The sequence below is a fragment of the Zingiber officinale genome, chromosome 5A (assembly GCF_018446385.1).
Source record: "Zingiber officinale cultivar Zhangliang chromosome 5A, Zo_v1.1, whole genome shotgun sequence".
NCBI classification, from domain to species: Eukaryota; Viridiplantae; Streptophyta; class Magnoliopsida; order Zingiberales; family Zingiberaceae; genus Zingiber; species Zingiber officinale.
This window is the reverse complement of record NC_055994.1, coordinates 36,916,529-36,939,168: the sequence shown is the minus strand read 5'-3', so window position 1 is coordinate 36,939,168 and position 22,640 is coordinate 36,916,529.

The following is a 22,640-nucleotide window of genomic DNA, read 5'->3' as shown; positions in this document are numbered from 1 at the left end:
AAATACTAAGATGAAAGCATAATGAAGTAGTTAACTTTTTCTACTTTACCTGATTATAAGATCTATAGCTTCTTGCTCAGTATTTTGCTGCACGAGTAATTATTAGAAAAACAAACCCAATAGTGGAACAAAAGCTAGATAAAGAAACTAGATAATTTACACTGATAGAACTTTACAGAATAACATATAATACAGTGCTTTGTACTTGCATATTAATCCAGAAAACATCCTTTCACCTAAGTGACAATTTTTCCAAAACATCATCATTCACAAAACATCATCATTCACTAAAAATTTTCACAAGTTTTTAAACTTCAGTGACAACTTTTCTTTGGGGTCAACTGCTCAAGGTCGATCTGGTAACTATGCACTGCATCAAAAAAATTGGCATTAACTATGATTCCACCAAAAAAAACCACCATTCCATGAACTTAAATCTAAATAGAATTATGGCAACTATCATTCCATACCTATTCATAAATATGATCTTGTATGCACTCCGCCAACTCGGACCGAACCTCATCAATTTGTTCACGAGAGTACCCTTTTTTTGTGAACTGTGAGCATACACAATTTATGTTAATGGAAAAAATAATCAACACTGATCACTTTGCAATTTTAAATAGTTTATGTCAAATAATTTGAGATAAGCTAAATAATGTTACTATTGATTGCAGCGAATCTCTCTCAATAGTCTCAACTTCTTCAATAATTTCTCTCATAAAGCGCATCACAAAAAAACCACATTGTTTCGCATCCGGTTGTTGAGGAGCCTATATATAGTAATTAGAGTCAAATTGTTAATGAAAATTATACACATTACAATATATGTTAAACAAAAGTACACATACCTTAACTACTTCCCACTTAACATTTTTCCTACCTTTCCTTCCCTTGGTTGAATTAAACAATTTTAAGGCCCTTCATACGTTAAGAATATTTGTTAAATAAGATTTTTATTATAATAAATATTTACTAAAAGAAATCTGAACTCACATTTCCATTACGTATTTTGAATCATCATCGCGAATGCGGCAACTTAGGGAATCCAGCAAGTAAATAGCATCCTTGTAAGGTTCAATAACACTAAGATTCCAATGGAAACTAGGCAAATACATAGGATTAGATCATAAAATTGAATAAATTATCGAAAGGAAGCAATTGAAAGTGATGTTTTACTTCTTGCTTACCCGACATTACATGGCACTAACACTAGTTGATCTGTTGATGCACTTGTCAGCTTATCTGCTAAAAGAGTTGCCCTTTGATTCAGGGTTTCAAGCTTAACTGATTTGTCTTGTGCCGTTTTTGCCAGATATGGGAGTTTGTGAGGATTCATAAATCTGAATTTCTTTGTCTTGGTATCTTTCACCATCTTTTTATACAGACACCTATCATTGCAAAGAAAAAAAAATTTAGATACTAAATAATAAAATTTAGATACAAAACACTCATAATAAGTTGGAAAAAATAATGATCACTCATAACACTAAGTTATGGCTGATGATAGTAACATCCATACATGAGAACTTACTATGAATCTTGCATATTAAACATACCAGAAATGTATACATGCAAATTCTTTTATTTCTTGAGGACAAGCACATTTAAGATACTTAAAAATATACAAGAAAAAAGATATGAGCAAAGTACTTCCTGTCTAGAAGAACAAATGGCAGAAGGCAAACATTAAGGGCCGGTTGAAAATGAATGAGCTATATTTATGTAAAGTGTACCACATCAATTGATATTATTAAACCTCTCAATAGAAATGATGAACTATTAACTTAATGAGAATAACATGGTATGAGAAAATTACTAGAAGTTGAATTTTTCAAGAGTAAACTTGTTCACACAACAATATTAGTAAACTTCTTGCAGTTCAAATCAGGGATTTTCTGTCTTGCTAGATATTAGAATTTCCCAGCAAACATAAAGCAATGCAGTAATTTCCCAGCATAAGTAAAGCAATGCAGTTGCAACCGAGAAAATAATATTTAGATACTAAATAATAAAATTTACTAACAAAACAATCATGTGGATTAAAAAATAATGATCACTCATAATAAGTTGGTGAAATTGTAACAATAAACCATAATAAGTTGCTAAAATTGGGAAGCAAACATGTGATGATAAAGTTGTTGAAATTGCTTAAATAAACTTACTTACCATATGTAGGCAACGATCAAATTTCCTGAAATTGCCTCCAAATGATACAAAGAATTGATGTCCTCAAGGTCAAGAAAAAGTTCACAATCTTCATCAAACACTTCATTATCTAAGCACATTGATATACATTTTCCTCCATCTAGAGCATGCTTACTATAACAATATAACATATGTAATGCTCTTGGGACACTTGTTGACAAAGTAGGTTTTGATTTTTTTCGTTCAAACTTCTTCCTTCTAGGCTTCTAATAATTTCAAATATAAACAAGTTAGATAGCTAGGTTGAATAATAATAAAGTGGCAATATAATTAGAAATATAATAATAAAGTGACAATATAATTAGAAATATAATATCTCATATACCTCATCTTGCTTCACAATCTGATGTTCAGGCCAAGCCACAACAGTTCCTATGGCATCACCAATTACTTCACATTCACTTGGAATTGGATATGGCAAAGGAGCGGATTTGTCCACTGCTTGATCAATGGAGACTCGAATGCAATTCTTGGGAAATGGAATACCATGAAGCATTTTTTCCATGTCATTCAAACAAACAATTGTACCATATGCAGCAATATTTGAGCAAGATTCCAATGTCAATGCAACTGATTGACCCTAAAATATTAAAAAAAACATGTTGATTATATTTAGTTTATAATGCTATAATAATAATGAATATCACTATAACTTGTATTTTACCTGTAAAACTTCGTCTTTACCCACAATCTGTACGTCATCTTCTTCAATATTCTTCTGATGAAACTTCACCGAGCAACTGCCTTTGTCATCAATTGAATTGTCCCATGCACCCCTTTTATGCATTAATGCTTCAAGTTTTTGGATGCGTACATCTTGTTCTAAAATTTGCATCTTCGCCTCCTTCAGCTCCCTTTTATGCTCAGCGATTATATCTAGGGTAACATCATATTTCTTCCTTGTTCTACCAACATTGAAATAGATTGTTGGGTTGATATGACCTCCGATACCCCGGACACGCCTAGAATATTCCTGAGTTTCAAGTGCCTTGGTAAGAATATCCTCTTTTGCTCCTTCGCATTGCAGCTTACCCTCCCTCTTTTGCTGTATATATTCATCCTGTAATGCAACATTAAAAAGAATTATCAGTACTTTACCAAGGATAATTACCAAGGATATGCAATATTGGTTTAAAAAATACTGATGTCCAGGCCGGTTCTTCCCCAAGTAAACCACTGCATGTAATAGACTTTTCGACTTGATCTCTTCTCCAAGTAAGAACATTTCAAACCTAGATACCTAGTAAATCCACATCTGTTCTATATAAACCCGTCACCTCTAAGCTCTCAATGCATTCATTCACCATTTACTTCCTCAATACATGCTCTAGTACTGAGAATTCAAGCTATGCAAGGAATGGCTGTTAAACTCCTCATTGCACTGCTTGCCTTGGCTTCCTCACGCAAAGGGTATGCATGCATGCAACTTTACTCTCGAAAACTAGAAGATATATTGAAGTCATTATCAGAAGAACATGAAAATTTACTTACAATCTTGTGTACTGTGTCCACCAAATCTTCACCTTCAAACTCTCCTCCTTTGTTGGCGCGTCCTTTCTTCCACATAATAGCTCTATTGATGTCATTATCATCACATAATTCAGTCCCCTACAACAAAGAAAAATCAAATAACAAATGTGAAATAATTTAATGTGAATCAATTAGAGGGTTCTTAGAGGAAATATATTTTAAAAATACTTACAATTTCTTCAGCAAAGCGTGCATACCCTTTGCGTGAGAGTCGATGAGGATATCTATTTTTTTTCCTTCGCTCTTTTTGTTGATCACTGAGTTTCTAGTTATTTCAAACAGGCGACATATCAAATTTGAATAATACATAATGAATTATGATCGAATAGTTTCAAAAGAAAAAATTTAGAATCTTACAATGAAATCTTCAGAAATGCGACTAATGACAAACGCACGCCAATCTTCTCTTGTAATTTCAAAGCCAACAGGTGGCTCATTCAACTCCTCAGGTTTGTCACGCCTGCTTAAAATAAATTTTTGGGTGAGATGGGTCTTGTATTGCCTCCACTTACTGTTTGCAGACCTCAAACATCCCTTTTTCCACTTTGAGTCAACATTATAAATCAACTGTACATCAAATAAGTGGAAAACATTAATAAGATTAATTAAGACAAACATAAAATATATCTATCATTAGTAGTGAAATATTATAATTGTTAAAACATGCTAACTTGCTTACATTGACTGATTCCCATATTAATTCTTTGACAGCAATTGGGACTTGCTTCCATGTCTTGTATTTAATATTAACCTTTTGCCGAGCCAAGACACCAATGTAACTTTGCATGGCTACAGCAGCTGGTCCTATCGGTTGTCCAAAATTATTGAATGACACCTCATTTCTAATACCTTGCATTCTTTGCTTTGTAATCTTATCCAACTGTGTGCGACCTCTAGAAGTTCTTGAGGAGATAGTGTCTTTGGAATCCAACACTTTATCACCCTCGCAACTCTCTTCACGGGCAACTGTAATGACTTCTTTACCCTTGTCCAACTTTGCAAGTTGCCCTATTCTCTTACTCTTTCTAGTAGAATCCATTGATCTGTAACAACTTAGACTGATCAACATAAGTTTAGTTAGAAACATGCATAAACTCACAGCAAGATGATATATTTACACCAACAAATTCACAACAGTATGAAAAAAAATAAAAGATAAAAGCAGAAACTTGCAATAACATCACAACATATCTGATTCGAATTAAAGTGAGGAATATAACATATTAATATTGTCCACAAATTCATCCTCATAGGTAAATTGTTTACACACTTATATTCAAAAGCAAAAATTCAGCAATTAAATATTGTCAATCCAACTTCCATCACAGTCTTCACGAATACATGGTGGTTCATTATCATCTTCTCCGTCAATATCCATTGATGGTAACCCCCTACTAAAACATTGATAGTGGATAGCAGTGTCCTCTAACTCTTCGCCCTTTAGGTATTCAAAGTAGTCTCTGTTTGGTGTTGCAAGTACAACACTCCATAAAGGATCTTCGGGATCTTCAATGTAAAATACTTGCTTTGCTTGGCTTGCCAGGATAAAAGCGTCAGATTTGAATCCAAGTCTATTGAGGTTTACCAATGTGAAACCAAGATCATCTACTTTAATGCCGTTATTATGCTCCACCCAATTACATTTAAACATTGGAAGTTGAAATTTATGGTAATCAACTACCCATATTTCTTCTATAACTCCATAAAAAACCATATCTGACACAATAGGATTTTTATCCTTTGCACTTGCAACTTGCATTGTCTTTGCAACTAAGCTGACTCCGGAGTTTTGAACAACTCGTATAGCATCACGCTCTTTTGTAGCATAAGTAACCCCATCAATCAAATAGCTAGAGTATTTTAGTACTTGCTTGTTAGGCCCGCGAGCTATCCACATCAATCTTTCTGAAACTTGATGAGTGGAATGGTCAACTACATCAGCAACCTAAATTTTTTATGCAATAAAATTTTAATTATGCATAAATATGAAAATGAATGTATGCCAATATGTAATACTAAAGAAACTTACACGATCACGCAACCAAGTAATAAACGTTCGATTATGCTCATCTTGTAACCACTTCTTGGACTTAGCCTTACGAGGAAATCTTGCATTCAAATACGTCATGTGTTCCCTAATCAAATTATTTGGTATAAATAAACCAACAGAATGTAAGCAAACCACATTAAAATATTAATAAGTTAGATACATTACTCGATATAGAGATCAATCTCAGCATCATTTGCCAATACATAACGATGTGCTTGCGTCAACTCATCGTGAGTAGTGGAGTAGACTACTGCACCTGATAAAGGCTTAGTAAGTTCTATTTGTCGATGACTTGATGGGATCCCAATTGTGTGCACACTAGACAGATAGTCTGAGCAAAATTCAACAGCCTCTTCAGCAATATAAGATTCAGCCATACACCCTTCAGGTCGATTGCGATTTCGCACATAACCTTTCAAAATCTTCATGTATCTTTCAAATGGATACATATACCTATACCAAACCGGTCCACACAGTTTCACCTCCCGCACAAGATGAACACTTAAATGAATCATTATATCAAAAAAATGAAGGGGGGAAATACTTTTCAAGTAAACACAATATTGTCACAATCTCTCTTTGCATATCATCCATCCTTGAAACATCTATCACTTTATTACATAACACATTGAAGAAGAAACACAAGCGAGTGATAGTGTCTCTAACATGTTTGGGCAAAACACCACGTATCGCCACAGGAAGCAATTGTTGCATTAAAGTGTGGTAGTCGTGTGACTTAAGGCCAATAAGTTTTAAGTCCTTCAACGACACGAGGTTTTTAACATTAGATGAGTAACATGATGGAAGTTGTATTCCAAACAAAGAATTCAAAATTTTCCTTTTCTCATCCTTACTAAGTGTATAACAGGCTGCTGGCAAAAATGTTTTCTTCTCCCCCATCCTTGGTGCCAAATCTGTCCTGACATTCATTTCCAAAAGGTCTAATCTCGCTGCTACTCCATCCTTTGTTTTTCCTGGAATATCAAGTAACGTTCCGATAAGACTTTCACAAATATTCTTTTCAATGTGCATCACATCAAGAACATGTCGAATGTATAGATGTTTCCAATACTGAAGTTCAAAGAAAATTGATTTTTTTTCCAGCATGATTTTACATCATCATTCGACTGAGACTTTCTACTCATTTTTCCCCAATGACAATTAATTCTTTCAACTCTTTCAAAAACTTCATCGCCACTTAATGGTTTTGGAGCAGGGTTAAATTCTTGGTTCCCATTAAATGCCTTCCGTTGCCTTCGATAAGGATGAGTTGCAGGTAGAAACCTTCTATGACCTGTATAAGACATTTTCCTACTATGCTTCAACCTTGTTGAATAGGTATCTTCACCACAAATAGGACATGCATGATATCCTTTCACAATGCATCCTGACATGTTCCCATATGCAGGAAAATCATTGATCGTCCATAATAAGATAGCCCTAAGCATAAAAGTTTCTTGGCGATATGCATCATATGCTTCGACACCTATATCCCATAAGCATTTTAAGTCATCAATTAGAGGTGCTAAGTAAACATCAATATCATTTCTCGGCTGTTTGGGACCAGAAATTAACAATGTGAGCATCATAAATTTTCTCTTCATACACAACCATGGAGGAAGATTATAAGTAATCATTAAAACTGGCCAACAACTATATGCAGAACTCATTAAACCATGAGGATTCATCCCATCAGCTGATATAGCCAATCTGAGATTTCTTGCCTCAATACCAAAATCTGGCCATTTGCGATCAACTATTTTCCAAGAAGGTGTATCAGCTGGATGGCGTAAATATCCATCACAAAGTCTTTTTTCGGCATGCCAAGTCAACTCCTTAGATATCTCTTTATTCCGAAACATTCTTTGAAATCTTGGAATAGGGGGGAAGTACCACAAAACCTTGGCAGGAATTCCTTCATTTATAATATTTTTTTTCCCAACTTCCACCTTGACATCCCGCAAGTAGGGCAATTAGTTAAATCCTCATACTCCTTCCGGTATAAGATACAATCATTAGGACAAGCGTGAATTTTTACATAATCCATCCCTAATGCAGATAAGCTTTTCTTTGCATCATACAGAGATAAAGGCAATTTATTGTCATCTGGAAGTATTTCTCCTAACAAACTGAGTAGGTCAGTGAAACTTTTATCACTCCAACTATATTTGGCCTTCAAGTTGAATAATTTCACAATTGCAGATAACCTTGTAAATTTAGTGCATCCCGGATATAAAGGTGTCTCGGCATCTTCAAGAAGCTTATTGAATTGGGTTGGATTCTCAACATAACTATCATATGCATCATGAACCATATTTATTGGTTCCTCACGAACATATTCATTTGGCCCTACTTGGTCACTTTCATTTTGTGAAATCCCTATCGTAGATCTTTCGCCGTGCCATATCCATGTATGATATGTCATATCTATACCGTTACAATACAGATGTGCCCTGATAGTTTGTATATTTTTCTTCTTTAGATTGCCACATTTTGCACATGGGCAAGATATTCCCATATTCGGATCATTAGTGTTTTCCATTGCAAATTGCAAGAAAGACTCAACTCCATTCTCATATTCACGTGATAGTCTATCCTTTGACATCCAATCTTTGTCCATTCTTTATAACTAATCAATCAACAATGAGCTAATACCTAAAAATATTAACACAAACAATAGTGTGAAACTATAACAAAATATTTAAACAATTAATCAAAATTGTATTTCTACCTGAAAATTTTTGACCATACAGGTTTCTCATCAAAATGCAATCCCAATAGCAATTTTCTCACTTGGGGAGATAACCTAGTTATCTATATTATCCATATGTACATGTTTGTTAGAGTCTACGTATAGGTAGTTAGGTACTTTTGCCTTGGTATAAATTGTAGAGTCATATAATATTGGAGCATTCACCAAAACATATTCTCTATTGAAACATGTTAACCTTTAGTTGAAAAATGAAACCATTCCAGGAAAATGCTTGAATTATAACTTATAATAAGCAACTTTGTTTCTTTAGCACTTGAGAATCTGCAACTTCCTCAAAGGGACATCAACATAAGCAACTCAATGCAATAGTGCATGATGTATTAAATCATACTTAAGCCATTAAGCTCTTAGAAGGCAAGTGACATAAATATAACAATAGTAGTTGATATAAATTCAACAAACTGAGTAGGCACAAGTCACTGCCCAGAATTAAGATGAGATAATGCAGAACACAAGTTTTAGATACAATAAAAATGAGAGATATTCTCTGCGCATTAAGGGTACACAATAAAAATAATAGTAGAATAACACTAGAGATTGATTATTTTCAAGCTGCACATTATACCTGACGACAAAGAAAGGCTGGAATGTGAATAATATCTGCAACTTGGCCAACAGCTTCACACTGAATTTGAGAAAAAAGGATAGCATGTTATATGCTTCATGCTATTTTTAAGGATTAATACCTACTGCCAAAGTCTATAGCTAAACGTTTAAAAATTCCAGATTAAATCATGAGAAAATACAATCAGGGGAGGGGGAAAATTGATGCAGTATGAATCCGGCAAAATGGCTAGTTCGGAAAATAATCAAAAATAAACAAAATCTTATTCTAGAGGGATGGAAGAAATTTTACCTTTCTTTCTTCCGTTCCTCCTACTCTCGAATCTGCTCTGCGAGGAAGGAACTAAGATCGAAGGGTTCAGAGGAGTTGAGGAGCCGTGAGAAGATTAGGAAGGGTAAGCTGACTTTGATTGAGGAGATGGGGAAATGCGAGATTAGGGATCTCGACTTGGAGGAGTTGGGCCGGCGTGAGGAGTTTTGCGTGAGGAGTTTGGGTCGAGATTAGGGTTCAGAGGAGATCACGCGGCAAGGAGAGGAGAAGGCGCTCGTGGAGAGGAGAAGGCGCTCGTGGAGAGGAGTGGAGAGGAGAAGGCGCTCGTGGAGAGGAGAAGGAGAGGAGAAGGCACTCGTGGAGACGCCATTACGAAGGGATGAGAGAGCGAAGTCGAGAACGAGCAGTGAAGGTAAGGAAGAGCAGAGAGAGGGAGGAACAGTGAGGGCAAGAGCAAAGATATCGAGGAGCCGGATCGAAGAACCGCGTGGCAGTGCTACGGCTCCGTCGGATAGTAGAAGAAATTGAGGGATCTCGGCTCCGTCGGCTCCGCCGTGAGAAGATTAGGAAGGGTAAGCTGACTTTGATTGAGGAGATGGGGAAATGCGAGATTAGGGATCTCGACTTGGAGGAGTTGGGCCGGCGTGAGGAGTTTTGCGTGAGGAGTTTGGGTCGAGATTAGGGTTCAGAGGAGATCACGCGGCAAGGAGAGGAGAAGGCGCTCGTGGAGAGGAGAAGGCGCTCGTGGAGAGGAGTGGAGAGGAGAAGGCGCTCGTGGAGAGGAGAAGGAGAGGAGAAGGCACTCGTGGAGAGGAGTGGTGAGGAGAAGGCGCGCGCGCGTTGAGGGTTTAGAGTTTAGCAAAGCGAGGGCTGTGAATTTATTTTAAGTGAGTTTAGGGGAAACATACACAACACTTTAAAAAACTTTTTTTAAAAAAATGTTGTCTTTGACCATAAACAACAACACTAAAGACAACACTTCATTAAAAACCGTTGTCTTTAGTAAAAAGTAAATACCATAGACAACGCTTTTCACTAAAAGAGTTGTAAAACAAAGAACGACAACGTTTTTATTAAAAAGCGTTGTCTATTGGGTGTTGTTGAATGCAAAAATTCTTGTAGTGATGATACTCCACATCATCATGGGTGCCACCTCATGGAAGTTACAAAGTCATTCTCTTTAATGGTTTCATATTAATTGCAATTAATGCAATTAATTTGGGAGTTTTTCACCATTGAGAGTGGCCGGCCACTTTGTGTTTGATGGTGATTTCAATTTTCATTCAAGTGGTGTATCTTCTTCTTCTTCCTCTTGAAGCTCTTCCTCTCCCTCTCCTCCTTGCCTTGGCCGAATCTTACCAAGGTGCTAGCACACCTTTGTGTAAGGTTTTCTCCACCTACGTGTCCGTGTGGATACTTCTAGAGGACCGACGCTTGACGGTCTAGAGATCCGGCAACTCCTTGGACGAGCGGGAACGCGAAAGGCACGCAACAAGGGTAAAGTTCTTAACATGTAGATCTAGGAGTAGATCTAAAAGGTTTTTCAAACTCGTACTCGTATTTATCATTCGGTTTTCCTTGCACGGATCCGTTGGCCTTGGGTGATTCGGGGTTTCCGCGACGCGAAAAACCCAACAGTGGTATCAGAGCCACGTGCAAGGCTTGTACGAGTTTAGTTTTTTTTTTTTGAAAAATAAAAGATTCTGTGATTTTCTGTAAAATTTAAGTTTTTATAATTTTTATGGGTAATTTTTCCGTAGAAGTGAAGCACAAGTGTCTCGGCACTTGTAGGCTTCGGCTACCGGAAAGATTTTTCCAAAACGGCTTCGTTTCGCCCCAAAATTTTTTGGGACAGTGGGCTTGGGTGTCATTAGATCGCTTAGGAGCAACTCACGATGGTTAGATCGCGGGTAGGGGTACTGCCCCTAACCCCGCAAGAGGATTTGCTCCGCGATTGCACCCGAAATCGCTAAAAACGAACCCGCCGGGAAGATTTTTTCCGAAACGGCAATGTCTCGGCCGAAGTCGTTTTGGGACAGCGGGTTTAGGCGCTGTTGGATCGCAAAGGAACCCTCGCGATGGTTAGATCACGGGTAGGGGCGCTGCTCCTGGCCCCGCAAGGGGATCCGTTCCGCGATTGCGCCCGAAACCGCTAAACGGGTCCGCCGGGAAATTTTACTCGTAAAATTGTAAAAATTAATTTTAAAATTATAGAAAATTATGAAAAAATATATAATTTTGAATTATATATTAATTTTGTGATAGTCATGGCCCAAAAACCCAATATGATTGGTTGTGTTGTAATTCATAATACGGCCTGCGTGTCGTTATGTGTTTGCGCGTGTTGTATGTTTTTATTTATTCGCGACCTGCGCGTCGTGCCTTCTCTTATATTCTTGTTGTAAATTAGATTTAGACTCGAATGTAACTCGAGTTTCAAATTGTAATGTACAAATTGGAGCGGTGGAGGGTCCACACGAGACGGAGTTCCAAGGCGGGCACGAGCAACACAAGGTGGTCAAAGGGAGGAGCTTGGAGAAGTTGTTGACCCTAGGTTGACCATTCGATCTTCTCATTGGCTTGAGAAGATCGTAGTAGGGCCATGACTAAATTACAAATAGATTAATTAGTTAATTGCTTATGTATATGATGTATGTTTAATAAGTAATTAATTAATTAGTGCCTTACGATTAGATTAGGTCTAAGTCGTGCACATGATGCACCCTTGCGATTAGATTTGATCTAAGTCATGCACAAGATGCATCCTTTTCGATTAGATTAGATCTCGATCGAACCAACTCTAAATGCCTAACCGTGCCGTGATACCTATCACTACCTCGATCACATGTATTGTTGAATCTGCCAAAGCAGAGCAATACATATTATATTGGTAGGGTACGGAGGGACAATCTTAGTCCCGCCTATCAATGCATGGGTGAATACAAACTCAATTAGATTGAGTATTCCTAGTTACTCGGTTGGATCGAGTCAACTATAGGCATTCTTCCAATGGTTGGAAAGGTAGGACAAAATCACGTTTATATTAATTCTCGGGCGTATTAGCCAAAGCTAACTCGAGTTTTAATATAAATGCGGATTTTATTCTATAAACAAGAGTTGTATAGAGATGTAATTGGTAATCGTTACCTACCGATCATACTAAGCCTTGGGCGTATTAGCCAAAGCTAACTCAAGGGTTAGTATGATGTGGATCTTGTCCGACAAGAATTATAGTGGGAGCATCATTTAGTTAAAGGCCTAATTAAATGATTTTAAAAGAATATGATATTTATTTATGCAAATTTTCTGTTGTCGATAACCATGACATCGAACACGAATTCCTTCTCCCTGCGATCTGTCCTTGAGAAGGACAAGCTCAACAGAGCGAATTTCCTGGCAAGAACTTGAGAATAGTTCTCACCGAGGAACGTAAATATGCGTTCGGAGCAGCCCATTCCGAGGCTCCTCCCGCCAATGCCCAGCGGACAAAGATGCTTATAAGAAGCATCAAGATGACGATTAGATGTGTCCTGTCTAATGCTCACGACCATGAACTCGAGCTGAAGCAACACGAGTTGATGGGCGCTTACGATATGGTTGAGCATCTTCGCCAACTATATCAGGGACAAGCGAGGCATGAGAGATTTGAGATCTCTAAGGCACTGTTTCAGTGCAAGATGTCAGACAGGGCTCCTGTAGGTCCTTATGTACTCAAGATGATTGGGTACATAGAGAACCTACAAAGACTGGGGTTCCCACTTGGCCAAGAGCTGGCCACTGACTTGATCTTGCAGTCCTTGTCGGATAGCTATAGTCAATTCGTTCTCAACTATAACATGAAGGAGATTGACAAGCCACTGCCCGAGCTACTTAGTATGTTACGAACTGCTGAGATTAACCTTAAGAAGGTTAAGCCCATTCTGATGGTCCAGAAGCACAAGGGCAAGGGCAAGCCCAAAGGTAAGGGAAAGTCCCAAACCAAGGGCAAAGGCAAGGCACTGAAGCCTAAAGGAGGGGTCGCCAAGGATGCTACCTGCTTCCACTGCGGTCAGACCGGGCACTGGAAGAGGAACTGCAAGGTATACTTGGAGGATCTTAAGAAAAAGCGAAGTGAGACTTCCACTTCAGGTATATATGTTATAGAAGTCAATCTATCTATTTCTACATCATGGGTATTAGATACTGGATGTGCTTCTCACATTTGTACTGATGTGCAGGCGCTGAGAAATAGCAGAGCATTGGCAAAGGGCGAGGTGGACCTACGAGTGGGCGAGGTGGACCTACGATTAGGCAATGGAGCACGGGTTGCTGCTGTTGCTGTAGGAACTTATCAGCTATCTCTCCCCTCTGGGCTTGTACTAGATTTAGATGATTGTTGTTATGTGCCTACTCTTACTAAGAACATAGTTTCAGTTTCTTGTTTAGACAAGAAAGGATACTCTTTTATAATAAAAGACAAATGTTGTTCTGTTTATTTAAAAGATATGTTCTATTGTAGTGCACCACTAATAAACGGACTCTATATTCTAGACCTTGAGAGCCCTATCTATAACATTAGTACCAAGAGGTTCAAGTCAAATGACATGAACCAAACCTACCTCTGGCACTGTCGCTTAGGTCATATAAATGACAAGCGCTTATCCCAGCTCCATAAGGATGGTTTGCTGGACTCATTTGATTTTGAATCATATGAGATATGCGAGTCATGCCTACGAGGCAAGATGACCAAGACGCCCTTTAGTGGGCATAGCGAGAGAGCAATTGATTTGTTAGGACTCATACATAGTGATGTATGTGACCCTTTCAATATTGCTGCTAGAGGCGGTTATAGGTACTTCATCACATTTACTGATGATTTCAGTAGATACGGTTATGTGTACTTGATGACACATAAGTCGGAATCCTTTGAAAAGTTCAAAGAATTCAAGAATGAAGTACAGAACCAAGAGTATTAAGATACTTCGATCAGATCGAGGTGGAGAATACCTTAGCCATGAGTTTCGTGACTACCTAGCTGAGTGTGGGATTCTATCCCAACTCACTCCTCCTGGAACACCACAGTGGAATGGTGTATCCGAAAGGAGGAATTGTACTCTATTAGATATGGTACGATCTATGATGAGTCACACAGATCTTCCGACATATCTATGGGGATATGCTCTAGACACAGCAGCTTTCATTCTCAACCGAGTTCCATCCAAGGCCGTGATAAAGACACCATATAGGATATGGACTGGGAGAGATGCCCAGGTGTCTTTCATGAGGATTTGGGGTTGTGAGGCTTACGTTCGACGTCAAGTCTCAGACAAATTAGGACCCAAATCCGACAAGTGCTATTTTATTGGATATCCCAAGGAAACTAAGGGATATTACTTCTACATTCCCAGTCAGCACAAGGTAGTTGTGGCAAAGACTGAGGTCTTTCTAGAAAGGGACTTTGTTTCTAGAAAGACTAGTGGAGCACGTTTGATCTTGAAGAAGTTCAAGATGCGAACAATAGCAATGATGCCTCGATGGAAATTAAACTGGAACCACAAAGTGTTGTGGATGATGTTCCACAAAGAGTTGAGGAACAACAACCAGTTCAAGTAGACATACCTCTTCGCAGGTCTGATAGGGTACGTCGTCAGCCTGAGAGATACTCATTTCTCTTGTCTGACCATGATGACATTGTGCTCATAGAGGATGAGCCTACCACCTATCAGGAAGCTGTGATGAGATCAGATTCCGAGAAATGGCTAGAAGCCATGAGATCCGAAATGGAATCCATGTACACCAACCAAGTATGGACTTTGGTTGATCCGCCTGAAGGGGTAAAACCCTTTGGGTGTAAGTGGGTCTTTAAAAGAAAGACTGACATGGATGGACTTATTTATAAGGGTCGCTTGGTAGCTAAAGGTTTCAAGCAGATTCATGGTATTGACTATGATGAAACCTTTTCTCCAGTAGCGATGTTTAAGTCCATTCGGATCATGCTTGCTATTGCAGCCTACCATGACTATGAGATTTGGCAGATGGATGTCAAAACCGCGTTTCTGAATGGAAACCTACTCGAGGATGTGTACATGACACAACCTGAGGGTTTTGTAGATCCACAGCATACTAGCAGAGTATGCAAGCTGCATAGGTCCATTTATGGACTAAAGCAAGCTTCTCGGAGCTGGAATCTTCGTTTCGATGATGCAATCAAACAGTTTGGTTTCATCAAGAATGAAGATGAGCCTTGTGTCTACAAGAAGGTTGTAGGGGATATAGTTGTCTTCCTCATATTGTATGTGGATGACATACTACTCATTGGGAAGGACATCCCTATGCTTCAGTCTGTCAAGACCTGGCTAGGGAGTTGCTTCTCAATGAAGGACTTAGGTGAGGCATACCGCATTCTAGGGATTCAGATCTATAGAGATAGATCTAAGAGATTGCTTGGCCTAAGTCAAAGTACATACATTGACAAGGTACTCCTTCGGTTTGCCATGCAGAACTCCAAGAAGGGATTTCTGCCGATGTCACATGGTGTGAGTCTTTCGAAGACTCAAAGTCCCTCTTCTAGAGAGGAGAGAGACCGCATGGATCAGATCCCTTATGCCTCAGCCATAGGATCGATCATGTACGCCATGCTATGTACTCGACCTGATGTCTCGTATGCTTTGAGCATGACGAGTAGATACCAGTCAGATCCAGGTGAAAGTCACTGGATAGCGGTCAAGAATATTCTTAAGTACTTAAGAAGGACTAAAGAATATTTCTTAATATATGGAGGCAATGATGAGCTAGCTGTAAAGGGTTACAGTGATGCTAGCTTCCAGACCGACCAGGATGACTATAGATCGCAGTCGGGGTTCGTATTTTGCATTAATGGTGGTGCTGTCAGCTGGAAGAGTTCGAAGCAGGATACAGTAGCTGATTCTACAACAGAAGCCGAGTATATTGCTAGCAAAGGAGGCAGTTTGGATCCGCAAGTTCATCTTTGAACTTGGGGTGGTTCCCAGCATTGCTGACCCCATTGAGCTCTATTGTGACAACAATGGAGCTATAGCACAAGCGAAGGAACCTCGCTCACACCAGCAGACCAAGCATATACTACGGCGCTTCCATCTCATTCGAGAGATTATCGATAGAGGAGATGTGAAGATTTGCAGAGTACCTACAGAGGCTAACATCGCAGATCCCTTGACCAAGGCTTTGGCACAGAGGAAGCATGATGGTCACACTAGGTCATTAGGCCTTAGAGCTTATACTGATTGGCACTAGTGCTAGTGGGAGATTGTTAGTTAGAGCCCTAGAGCCAATCATTTGATGATTGTATGGACTCATTGTATCATATTCTTGTATATTAATAAAGGCATTTGTTTGGTTATTATACTTATTTGTATTAGTGCCAAATAGACTAAGTATAATAGCGTCCTTGAGTAGAAGGTTCATACCTATATCAATCGATTAGTTGAATCGATAGTGAGATGATATAGGGAACACTACTTTAAATCATTCCTAGTCGAGTATTAACATTCAGGGACAATGTTAATGCAATAAGACTAGCATGTAGGTCAACTCGATGACTTGATCTCACAAGTCAAGGATATGGAGATATCAAGTTGACACATGGGTATGCATTGGAGAATGTATACTGAATGACCCGCCATGAGAAAGTATCATGGATCGTTATATGAGTGTCATATACTTTCTCATGAGGCTATTAGTATGACTATTAGTCTTTGGACCTGAAGTCACCATGGATCCCTACATAAGGAGTTATGTACTTTGGTTTCGTCAGACGTCACCGGTAACTGGGTGGACTATAAAGGCGATTACTGGGTATATAACGAATTATGTAGAGGGATGTGAGTGATGTAGATGGAATCTATCCCTCCCATATGACGGGAGCGACATCGGTATTCTTGATAGAGTGAGACCACTAAGTGCATGGCCATGCCCAAATGAGTCAACATTAGATGTTGAGCTCATTTGATCGAGTGAGTCTACTTGGAGTTCAAGATTTAGATTGATTAGAGGATGACACGGTCTATGCCTCATATTGATCAATCTAGATGTCTAGGATAGAAGGACAATGTCACATATTGTTAGGAGTCACAATTAGTAGTCACAAGGTGATGTCGGATCTCGACATTCTTGTAACTTGGGTAGTAATGATGTGTTGCTAGATACCGCTCATTACTTATGCTCCTAAATGGGTTTAGGGCATTGCCAACGTTACAAGAACCTATAGGGTCACACACTTAGGACAATTAGATGGAGATTAGGTTCATATGATGAACCAAGAGGATTAGATTCATTTGATGAATCAAATTGGATTAAGAGTAATCCTAATTGGGCTAACTTGAGTTCGACTCAAGTTGATTCATGTGTTCAATAAGTCTAATTTAGATTTTGACTCATTGAATCAATTTAATTAAATGAATTAGATTCATTATATTAAGTTGGCTTGAATCAAATGGTTAGATTAGATCAACCATGGAAGAGATTGGGTCAAGTTTGACTTGACTTAAGAAGGAAGACCAAAGGTTAATTTTGACTTGACCTTTTGCCACCTCATTGGTGAGTTGGCATTAGGTGAACCAATAATGATACTCCACATCATCATGGGTGCCACCTCATGGAAGTTACAAAGCCATTCTCTTTAATGGTTTCATATTAATTGCAATTAATGCAATTAAATTGGGAGTTTTTCACCATTGAGAGTGGCCGGCCACTTTGTGTTTGATGGTGATTTCAATTTTCATTCAAGTGGTGTATCTTCTTCTTCTTCCTCTTGAAGCTCTTCCTCTCCCTCTCCTCCTTGCCTTGGCCGAATCTTACCAAGGTGCTATGTAACGACCCAATTTTTCCCATTTCAAGTTCTAAAGGGCCATAAAAATATTTCGGAATGCCTTTAAAATATTCTAGAGATTTTTAGGAATTTTTAGAGTATTTTTACGTAATTTTTGGAGGTCGTTTAGTATTTTTACAAAACCAAAGAAGTTTAAGCAAAAAGTGTTGGAGAAGAGGTTCGAACCCGCAACCTTGGGTCGGACCAAACCAAGCCAGACCGGCTTGACCAGCTGGGATAAGAGATTTATGTTAATCTCAAATAGAGTTAAATAAGGATATAGTATAGTTTGGAATAAAACCCTTATATATTAAAGGTAATTAGGTTTTGATTTTCCAAAACCCAAAACAATTTCTCCCGAAATTGTTTCTCCCCTTCTCCCTCGCGACGGCGCGGTTCTTCTCCTCTCGCGGCGGAAACGAAGAAAGCCGGCTTAGGGCTCTTCCTCCGGCGGCCGGCCAAAGCTTTCCGAGGGGTTTTCTTCACCTCCTTAAGGTCGTATTGTCGAGGGGAGCACGCGGGCACAAAAGGATCACCGAGATCTCAAGCTTTTCCCGAAACCCTAGCAATCTTTCTTCTCGGTTGTAAGTCCAAGCAATCAAGGGTAAGTACTACTCACCTGCGGTAGGAGTTGCTCCGATCTTTCGGTTTGTTTCCTTGTTTCCCGAGTTTCTTGAATCCGAACCATGTTATAAAGATTTCTTGGCTTTGGGTGTTTTGCCGTGGGTTTCAAAGAGAGACCAATAACTGGTTTTGTTTAATTGAGCATGTAGGATAACTCCGAATCTCTTTTGTTCTTCCCTTTGCTTCTATTGTAGTTGGATTCAGTGGTTAAGAGTAGTTGGTTGTGGTTTTACCTTGCTGTGAAGATTGCTGCCATTTAATACTGTCGTGAGTTTCCTATGCATAGAAGTGTTCTGGGAACAAATCCCTTGTTCATTCGTTTAAGGATTTCGGATTTGATGTTTCCTTGTGCTTAAAACTGCCGAGAGTTTTCCATGCTTAGAGGTGTTCTGTTGAAGAATATAGCATTCTCTGTTTGTGCTATTAGCTCCTCATTTATGATATTTGTTTATGCTATTAGTCCAAGTTTATGCTATTACAGAATTGAGGTCCTTATACCAAGTAGATTTTGAGCATTTCTTACATAGAAACTCTATTTCGAACTCCTGGTTAAACTGGACAGCCTTAAATTCAGCTTATAGTTGTCTCTTTAGCATGCCTACAGCCTTAAATGTAGTATTCGTGTAGGCCTAATTGCTGCCATAAATTCCAGCAAATGGATTTAGAGTTTTTACAACATGATAAGAAGCGTAAAGTTGCATTCTTTTACTTTTATTACAGCATACTTAGAAAGCCCAAAGTTAGCTTCCTTTTGCTTTATTTCTAGCATGATTAGAAAGTTTAAAGTAGTATGTTTTTGCCTATTTGGTATAGCATGTTTAGAAGATTAAAGTAGCATGTTTTATTCTATTTTTCAGCATGTTTAAAAGCCTTAGAGTAGTTATCCTTGCCATGTACTTACAGCAGGGTTAGAAGCCCTAAAGTATCGTTCTATACTTGTTTTTACAGCATGATTAGAATCATTCCATACTTGATTTTACAGCATGTTTAGAAGCACTAAAATAGCATCCTTTGCCATGTTTTCACCGTATGATTCAAAGGCTTTAAATTGCTTTATTTAGTTTAGCTTATAGCATGATCAGTAAGCTTTAAGTTACTTGTTTTATTCTGTTATATAGCATGGTTAGTTGATTATACACCCATACTTGTTAAGTATATTTAAAGGACTCCCACAATCTTTAATAAAAGATAATAAGAAAGATAACAAGTAAGTCAAGCAAGAGGCTAGTACCCGACATCCAAGAGCTTGTCGTTAAACAAATCCAGGTGACCATTTCCGAGGTCTTGGCCCTGGTAGACCGAGGTCTGCTCTTTTAGGATTGGTGGCTCGCAACCCCAACCTATTAGGGAACGCGCATGAGATGGTACTAAGCCTGGGCCCCAAAGAAAAGAAAACCAAAGAAAAAAAAAGTTAAGAAAGAAAGAAAGAAGAAGTGAGTAAAAGATAGGAATTAAAAGGTTAATTTCTAACACAAGGATATAAGAAATGAAACAAGTTACATGCTTAGAATAAATAAGAATGGTTAGTTTCTTTAATTCTAAGTTTACATAGTTGGTTTCTTGTTATTCTGCTTGATACTGAGTATGATTTGTATCTAGTTCATTTTCTGTATACCATGAGCATATGCAGATAGTTTTAGTATTTCAGTTTCAGTACTTATGCATTTCATTTATGCATTTCGAGTTTTGTGAGATAGATTAGTACTTACTAAGCGTTTTCGCTTATAGATCTTGTTTTCTTTCTTCCTACTGCAGATAAAGGAAAAGCTAAGATATGAAGGGAGGCGACAGGGTGGTGGTGATGATGGATGTGTGTGGTGGCTGAACTATGGAGGGATCCAGAGGGGACTAGCAAGACTTATTCATTTAGAGTTTATGTCTAGTTCATTTTCCTTATTTCCATTATGAAACCATGAGTTTATGCTTGAGTTTGAAGTGCATTGTAGCTTGTTATGCTTGGTTCTGAGAGTTTTGAGTTTAATTCTTATTGCTAGTTTAGTTTTGATTAGAATATGATTTATTAATGCGTGGTTGTGAAGAATATTGTGATCCAGCCGCATGTGGCTGTGTATATCTTTTATGTATTGTGGATTTGGTCACCGGTACAGGGGAGACTCTGCCGAATTTTTCGGTGGGAATCCCTCTGAACTGTGATAAAATCTACCTGACTCTAATTATAGAGTCAGTGCCACTAGGAGGGAAGTTATAGTTAGGTAACAATCTCCCTTAGAGAGTAGTGGTAAGAAAGGGTGGTTGTTACATGCTAGCACACCTTTGTGTAAGGTTTTCTCCACCTACGTGTCCGTGTGGATACTTCTAGAGGACCGACGCTTGACGGTCTAGAGATCCGGCAACTCCTTGGACGAGCGGGAACGCGAAAGGTACGCAACAAGGGTAAAGTTCTTAACATGTAGATCTAGGAGTAGATCTAAAAGGTTTTTCAAACTCGTACTCGTATTTATCGTTCGGTTTTCCTTGCACGGATCCGTTGGCCTTGGGTGATTCGGGGTTTTCGCGACGCGAAAAGCGGTTTTCACGGCCCGAAAAACCCAACAACGCCCGTAGCTTATATTTTATTGTGTGTTTAAAAAAACTAGGGGTGTTACAGTAAGATCGCGTCCATGTTACAATCTACCACAGTCACCGATGCCGAAAGCAGCCACGATCAACAGTTGTAATTAGGCTTTGAAGGAATACCCATGAAGTTTGTCTCCGATGGTGGATGGCGACAACGATCCAAGTCTAGCAACGACATCAAGGTTGGCCAGCGGAGTGCTCATGGCCACCTCTCGTTGCGACTAGTGTTCGTTGCAGGCAAGGTGGTGTGCAGCTGTTGAGGTGGCGTGAATTGGTTCATGGGCAAAGAAAACTGGAAAAGCTAAAGATCAAGTTTTGTTTTGATTTTTTCAAAACAAAAATGGAAAAAAAACCTCCGTGGGGGTGCTATGATATGTTCACAGAGATGAGGCAGAAGGAAATAGGATTACGGATTTTTTTTTTTTTTAAACAAAAGGTTGCTGCTGAAACAATTTAAAATTTCTCATTAATTCATGCTTGGTTTAAATGCGTGCGTGCATGCATGCTTAATTAATTGCTAATTAATATTTAAGGCATGCATGTTAGATTTGGGCTGGTTGGTTCTTTGTTGGAATGGATTTAAACCTTTGTAATCAAACTTGAATTAGGATCTGGTTCACTAAACCAGACCCACCAGGTTGGTTTAATCAGAGCAATTTTGGTTCACTCGGACCCTATTAAGGTTTAAACCATTAATTTGTTTAACCGAACTAATTTGATCCAAACCTGAATCAATTTGGGTTAATTAATTGTAACGACCACCCTTCTTACTACTATACTACTCTCTAAGGGTGACCGTTACTTAACTACTAACTCTACTTAACCGGTATGATTGAAACCACGAGGAGTTCTTACCGAAAAATTTCGACAGAGTCTCCCTTGTACCGGTGACCATAAACTGCGATACAAATATAGTATACATCAGCCACATGTAGTAATAACATATAACAAACTCTCACGCAGTTAAATAAGTGTCAAACACCAAAATAACTACTTATTAAACAAAACTCATCTCAGCATACAATCTAAAACAAGGATGAACTCAAATGACATGAACTATAAAGTACAATCTCAGATGTTTACAGTCCACTAAAACATGGAAAACTTAATAACGTCCCAAGTCTCTTCCATAGTCCTGGCATTACACACCATCTGCGCCACCTTGTCGCCTTCCTTTATCTGCAGTAAGAGGAAATGCAATCTATAAGCAAAATGCTTA